The sequence below is a fragment of the Puntigrus tetrazona genome, chromosome 22 (genome assembly GCF_018831695.1).
Source record: "Puntigrus tetrazona isolate hp1 chromosome 22, ASM1883169v1, whole genome shotgun sequence".
NCBI classification, from domain to species: Eukaryota; Metazoa; Chordata; class Actinopteri; order Cypriniformes; family Cyprinidae; genus Puntigrus; species Puntigrus tetrazona.
This window is the reverse complement of record NC_056720.1, coordinates 6920192-6926800: the sequence shown is the minus strand read 5'-3', so window position 1 is coordinate 6926800 and position 6609 is coordinate 6920192.

The following is a 6609-nucleotide window of genomic DNA, read 5'->3' as shown; positions in this document are numbered from 1 at the left end:
TGTTTATGTTTGGCTTAGTTTGATGCAGAAATTGATCAGCGCTATTTTTGTTTTGTCTAGTTGTTTTTTTGTTTTGTGTGTTTGTTTCGTTTGATGCAGGGGAAAATCCAAGACAAAAAAAAAAAAAATATTTTGTTAATTAATATTTTGTTATAATGTATTTGTTTATATTCAAGTAATAATTACAATACTTAAAACCAATAGATATATACTATATATTATTTATTTAAATACAAACTATAGTATTTTACAATATAAAAACTAAAAATATTTTTGGCATGATATGTAATTTAAATATTAATATATTTTATTAATATATTATTTGTCCACATTTTTAGTTTGATTGTCTTTTCTTTTATATTGCCAGAAGTGGTTTAAGAATATATATCCAATTTAAATATAAATGTATTGTTCTGCATAAATAATTGGTGGGTACTTCATTCTTTTATTGATTGGATGTAGAATTGCGTGAAAACATATTGTACATTGGGATTTCTGAGGCCACATTCATTTTTGATTATTTTTATTGTCAGGTTAATGCAGGGCAATCCTTAATCTTTCTATGCATGCTGGATACCTACAGTTGGATCTAAGAACAGATAGATATTCCATTTTGATCAACTTTATGCTGAAAAGTGTTTTTTTTTACCCTTCCATCTCTGTTTATTTCTTCCTCTCTCATCATCAGAGGTTCTGCAGCATTTTTAAAAAATAATCTATTTTTTTAATTCGGAAAATTCTGCCATGCCGTTAACAAAAAAAGAAGTATTAATAATATGCCTTGGGTGTGATTAAGCTCAGATGTTTCTCCAGTTTTTAATTCGGTTTGTAGATTAATTCAACATGCAAGTCTAGCGAACTGTATATAAAACCAAACACGTTAAAACCGGCGCCGTTCCCTATCGCACAGCGAGTAAAATAGTGCCATTGATCAGGGAGTGTAAAAGACCGGGTGTTTTTCTACAGAAGTGCCTCTCTTACGCTTTGCGATCAGAAGAGAGCTCACCCGAGGCACCATGGGAAGTCTGACTCATATAAAAGCAAAGGAGATGAGGAGCGAAGGCGTTAATTACGCCATGATGGATGGCGGATTGTGAAGCTTGCGCTCATGGCGAGTTTCTGCTGATTTATGCGACTGCTTATGGTTGCTTAGCGTTTATTAAACACGCAAATAAAGCAGCGTGGATGTGTTGTGCCAGCATTCATTAGTCGAGCCACGCGATCAGAATGATTCATTGTGTTGTGAGAATGCTTTCGCGGGATCGAAGGCGCCTGTGGTTTTTGTTAGTTTGATGCCGCAGCAATGTGCATGTTGTTTTCATTTTTGGCTTAAAATACCGCGTAGACGCTAAACAGCGCGGCGTGATTATGCAGCGGCGTTAAAGGGATTATCACGTTTGCCACGTATGGTTCTGATTGCAGACATAGTTTTTGCTATCAAGGATGTTGCTAGTTCAGTAGACTCTGTAGAATATGTTTATTTCTCTGCCATTTTATTTACACTGACTCACATGAGCAAAATGTGCTTATTTACTTATTATCTTTATATGATGAGTTCATATTCTCTCTAGAACACTTTCAAAGCATTTTTAAATGGGACCCACACCGTCAAAATATAATGACCTTTAGGATATCTGAGGGCCCAAAAAATGTTGGTGATCAGTGAATAATATTATTAAACATTATAAAATATGAAACTTTTTAAATGTTTTAATTTTAATATGTTTTCTTGCCTGTTTGTTATTTTTAAAAGTTCATATAAATTATTATTATTATTACTATTATTTATAAAATTATTTTTAAAACTAAATTTTTGTTATATAAAGGATATACTGAATAATTTCATCCATTAACTTATATATAATTATTATTATTGGGATGTGGATGAATTAAGTTATTAATTAATTAATTAAAAAATATTTATTTTAAATTTATTAATTTAAATATAGAGGTTTTAAGGATATTAAATGCTTAAAAGGTTAAGCAACATTCTTATTAAAATAACATATTTGTCTCTTTTATTTAATGTTATTTTGTGCATGTTTTATTTAATGTGTTTGAATGCATAATAACAATAATAATAACTGGTATATAGTACAGTAGTAGTTAAGTCTTTTTTCATATATATATTTTAAATTGTCATGTCAACCTATTTTATTTATTCATATAAAATCTCTATCATCTTTCTGGATAGATAGATAGATAGATAGATAGATAGATAGATAGAGATGATAGATGATAGATAGATAGATAGACAGACAGACAGACAGATAGATAGATAGATAGATAGATAGATAGATAGATAGATAGATAGATAGATAGATAGATAGACAGACAGACAGACAGACAGACAGACAGACAGATAGATAGATAGATAGATAGATAGATAGATAGATAGATAGATGATAGATAGACAGACAGATAGATGAACAGATAGACAGACAGACAGACAGACAGACAGATAGATGATAGATAGATAGATAGATAGATAGATAGATAGATGATAGATAGATAGATAGATAGATAGATAGATAGACAGACAGACAGACAGACAGACAGACAGATAGATAGATAGATAGATAGATGATAGATATAGATAGATGATAGATAGATAGATAGATAGACAGATAGACAGACAGACAGACAGACAGACAGACAGACAGACAGACAGATAGATAGATAGATAGATAGATAGAAAGATAGATAGATTTTTGTCTGCTCTTTCTCAATAAAGTAATCAGCTCTGATGAAAAGGGATGTTTGAAGGCAGAAATCCTGCTAAGCGTGAGCTCTATTCCAGTCTAGTAGATGTATTAGCACAATTAGCATCCTGCTTTACTAGATCTCTTCTCTAATCAGCAGGACCCTGCCAGAAGCAGCCTCTGGAGCGCTTTTTCCACGAATCGTCCGCTGCAAAGATCCCCGCTTTTACAGCACATTATATCACACGCTGCACTTTCTGCAGTAGACTTCAGATGCTTTTTTTTGTCCCCTGCCTCCCAGAGAGTTATATAACAGCGACAGGTGTTTCTCACGACATTATTGTTTGAGACGTATAACTGATATCGAATGATTTCAGATTATATAAATACAAAATTGTAATCTTTTAGGAATGTTGGGGTTGAGGGAACATATAGGGTTGTCAAATGATTTAAATATTAACGGTCTGATTTAATTCAAATAAACATTTAGGCAGAGACTAATAATAATTAACACACAACATATCATGTAATAATACTATACATTAATTACCTTATTATAATATTTTTGTTTATGTAAGTTTTGCTCGATATGAAGTCAAATTGATCTTTATTTATGTGCTTATGTATATATTTTATAGGTATCATATTTTATGAAGGTCTTGTGTTGTTTATAAGTCTCTGTTGAATTGACTGAACTGGCACACTTTTTCTTCATTGTTCTTTGTGTTCCTCCTGTCGCCGGTTGCTAGGCGCCCCATTCATACAATAGCCAGACTTCCTCACCGTGAGAGACGAATTAGAGCGACCTCTTCAGTTCAAGAAAGTGTGTCCGTCTTCTTTCACAGACGCCTTTTAGGTGGGTCTTTATTTGGGATTAGTGTTTGTGTGTTGTGAAACGCTCCGCTGTTCAGCACACTTGCTCTGACCCTTTGGGGCCCTTAAGCTACTAAAGAGAGTGAACTGAACAAAGAACAGCAAATAAAGGTGGGTTTGTTCAGAGACGCTGGAGTTTAACCTCTTCTAGTCTGATTGACATCCTGCTGTTAAGAGATTATAGAGTTAAGATGAGAATAACTGTCTATCTATCTATCTATCTATCTATCTATCTATGTCTGTTTATCTATCTATTTTCTATCTGTCTATATCTATGTATCTATCTACCTACTTTCTGTCTTTCTATCTATCTATCTATATATCTATCTATCATCTGTGTATCTATCTATCTATCTACTTTCTGTCTATCTATCTATCTATCTATCTATCTATCTATCTATCTATCTATCTATCTATCTATCTATCTACTTTCTATCTATCTATCTATCTATCTATCTATCTATCTATCTATCTATCTATCTATCTACTTTCTGTCTATCTATCTATCTATCTATCTATCTATATATCTATCTATCTATCTATCTATCTATCTACTTTCTGTCTATCTATCTATCTATCTATCTATCTATCTATCTACTTTCTATCTATCTATCTATCTATCTACTTTCTGTCTATCTATCTATCTACTTTCTATCTATCTATCTATCTACTTTCTGTCTATCTATCTATCTATCTATCTATCTATCTACTTTCTATCTATCTATCTATCTATCTATCTGTCTATCTATCTATCTATCTTCTGTCTATCTATCTATCTATCTATCTATCTATCTATCTATCTATCTATCTATCTACTTTCTGTCTATCTATCTATCTATCTATCTATCTATCTACTTTCTATCTATCTATCTATCTATCTATCTGTCTATCTATCTATCTACTTTCTGTCTATCTATCTATCTATCTATCTATCTACTTTCTGTCTATCTATCTATCTATCTATCTACTTTCTATCTATCTATCTATCTATCTATCTATCTATCTATCTATCTATCTATCTATCTATCTATCTATCTATCTATCTATCTATCTATCTATCTACTGTCTGTCTATCTATCTATCTATCTATCTATCTATCTATCTATCTATCTATCTATCTATCTATCTATCTATCTATCTATCTACCTTTCTAACTCTCTCTGTTTCTATGACACCTTGTGTCTCTCTCCCTCCTTCCACGTATAAACTCAACGATCCTCAAACGAGTCGTGCCAGATGAAAGTGTTTTGGTAGAACAACTCCAGAGCTAATCCACTTACATTCATGCCAAGATCCCTTTGAAAAGCGAGAGAACAGGGAGGGCAAGGCAGAAACGAAAGAGGGCCTGCAAAAACAGTCTGGCAGCAGTGAACTCTTGAACCCTCGGCTGAATGAGGTGAGGTTGCTTCACGTCAGAAAAGAAAAGAGAGAGCTGGTGGAGTTAGCAAACGTGGGCAGGACTACGTGATCAGCTTAGAGGAAAATGAATGTGCTTTTCTTAATCAAGCGCGGCTGTTGTTGAATGAGTATGAGGACATTTTGACCTCCAGCAGTCTTTCTTAACACGCTAAAACAAAACGGTTTCACATTAACAGAGCTGTGTTTTAACGGTGGATACATACTTTCTACCGAAAGTTAGTGTTCTGATGTTAAAACCATCTCTTACTACTCGTGAAAATCAAGTATTTGGTCCTCCACCATTTGGTCCTCCGTGTTACTTTATTTTATCAGAAATGAGAGAAAACCTGTCTCATTATTATTAATATTATTTAACTATATAAACAGATGTTAAAGTGTTTGTGTTTATTTATTCATTTAGTATTTATTTAGCATTTATTTAGTATTTATGTATTACTTGTATTTAGGATTTCATAAAGAATCTGACCAAATTCGTTAATCATTTAGACAGATGTCGATTTATGTATTTAGATTTGTTTTTATTTAGCCTTTATTGTACACTTTTTAATTTTGATTAAAAAAAGAATATGTCGAGAAATGTGTAAAGTGAAACTATTTTAACAGGTGCTGAATTTTCTATTAAAATACAAAAAAAAGTTAATTCCCATAACGCTCATAAATTGCTGTAAAATTTCACATACAGTTACAAAGAAACTTCAAGTAACATAAACGTAAAAATTAAAAATAATATCCCAGCGAGCCCATAACGTCATAATATGTTGATATTTGGTAAAATTTTGGCCAAGTGGTCACGCCAAGTGAACAAAATTCTATGTATAATGTCAGTGTTAAATTGCTGATGTTGATATTTGTTGTTTTTAGGTTGTGTAACCAAAATCCAACGTTAAGTCAACGTTAAATTGACATCAATTACTGACATGAACCTGATTTTCATTATCAACCGAAATACGTCCGTCCGATGTCATGTCCGACATCCGTTCCTGGTGGGATACTCCAATAATCGCTTTTATTATCAAAGATAACATATTTATTCATGCGTATCTATTTTAAATTTGCTTTAAACCAATTACCACGTTGGCTGCAATTTTTCTTAGTAATACGTCGAATTATTTCCATCTGCGTATTTAACGTGTAATACCGTCCATTCTCTAGTCCGTATAATCTTTCCGGCAAATAAGAAGCCCTTTAGGTCAAACAGTTCCTTAAACTCGTTCCACATGTTCATACTTTAAAAACAGCGGGGGGAAAATGTAACTGTACTCTGGACTGTCTTCACATTCATTTCATTTTATTAGATACTTCAGCGTTACGATCATGATGTGAGCTCATGCACTGGTCATTTTAGCTCTTTTGGCACAACTAAAGACAGCTAAACCTAAGCCCGGCCGTATAAAATCCAGGATAGTGCTAGACTGTACTTCGTCGTCTGGCAGGCGTCGCTTGTTTTTCAGTAACGATCGTTTGAAATACGCTTCGCAAGCGGTTCTGTTCCTTTGTCTAAATTTAAAGACGCTAATGCTAAGCTACATGCTACGTTGACTAACTTTAATGATCATGGCAGTGAAATAATCTCCGAAGGGCACAGTTTAAGTGTTAAATATCTTGGGGAAAAAAT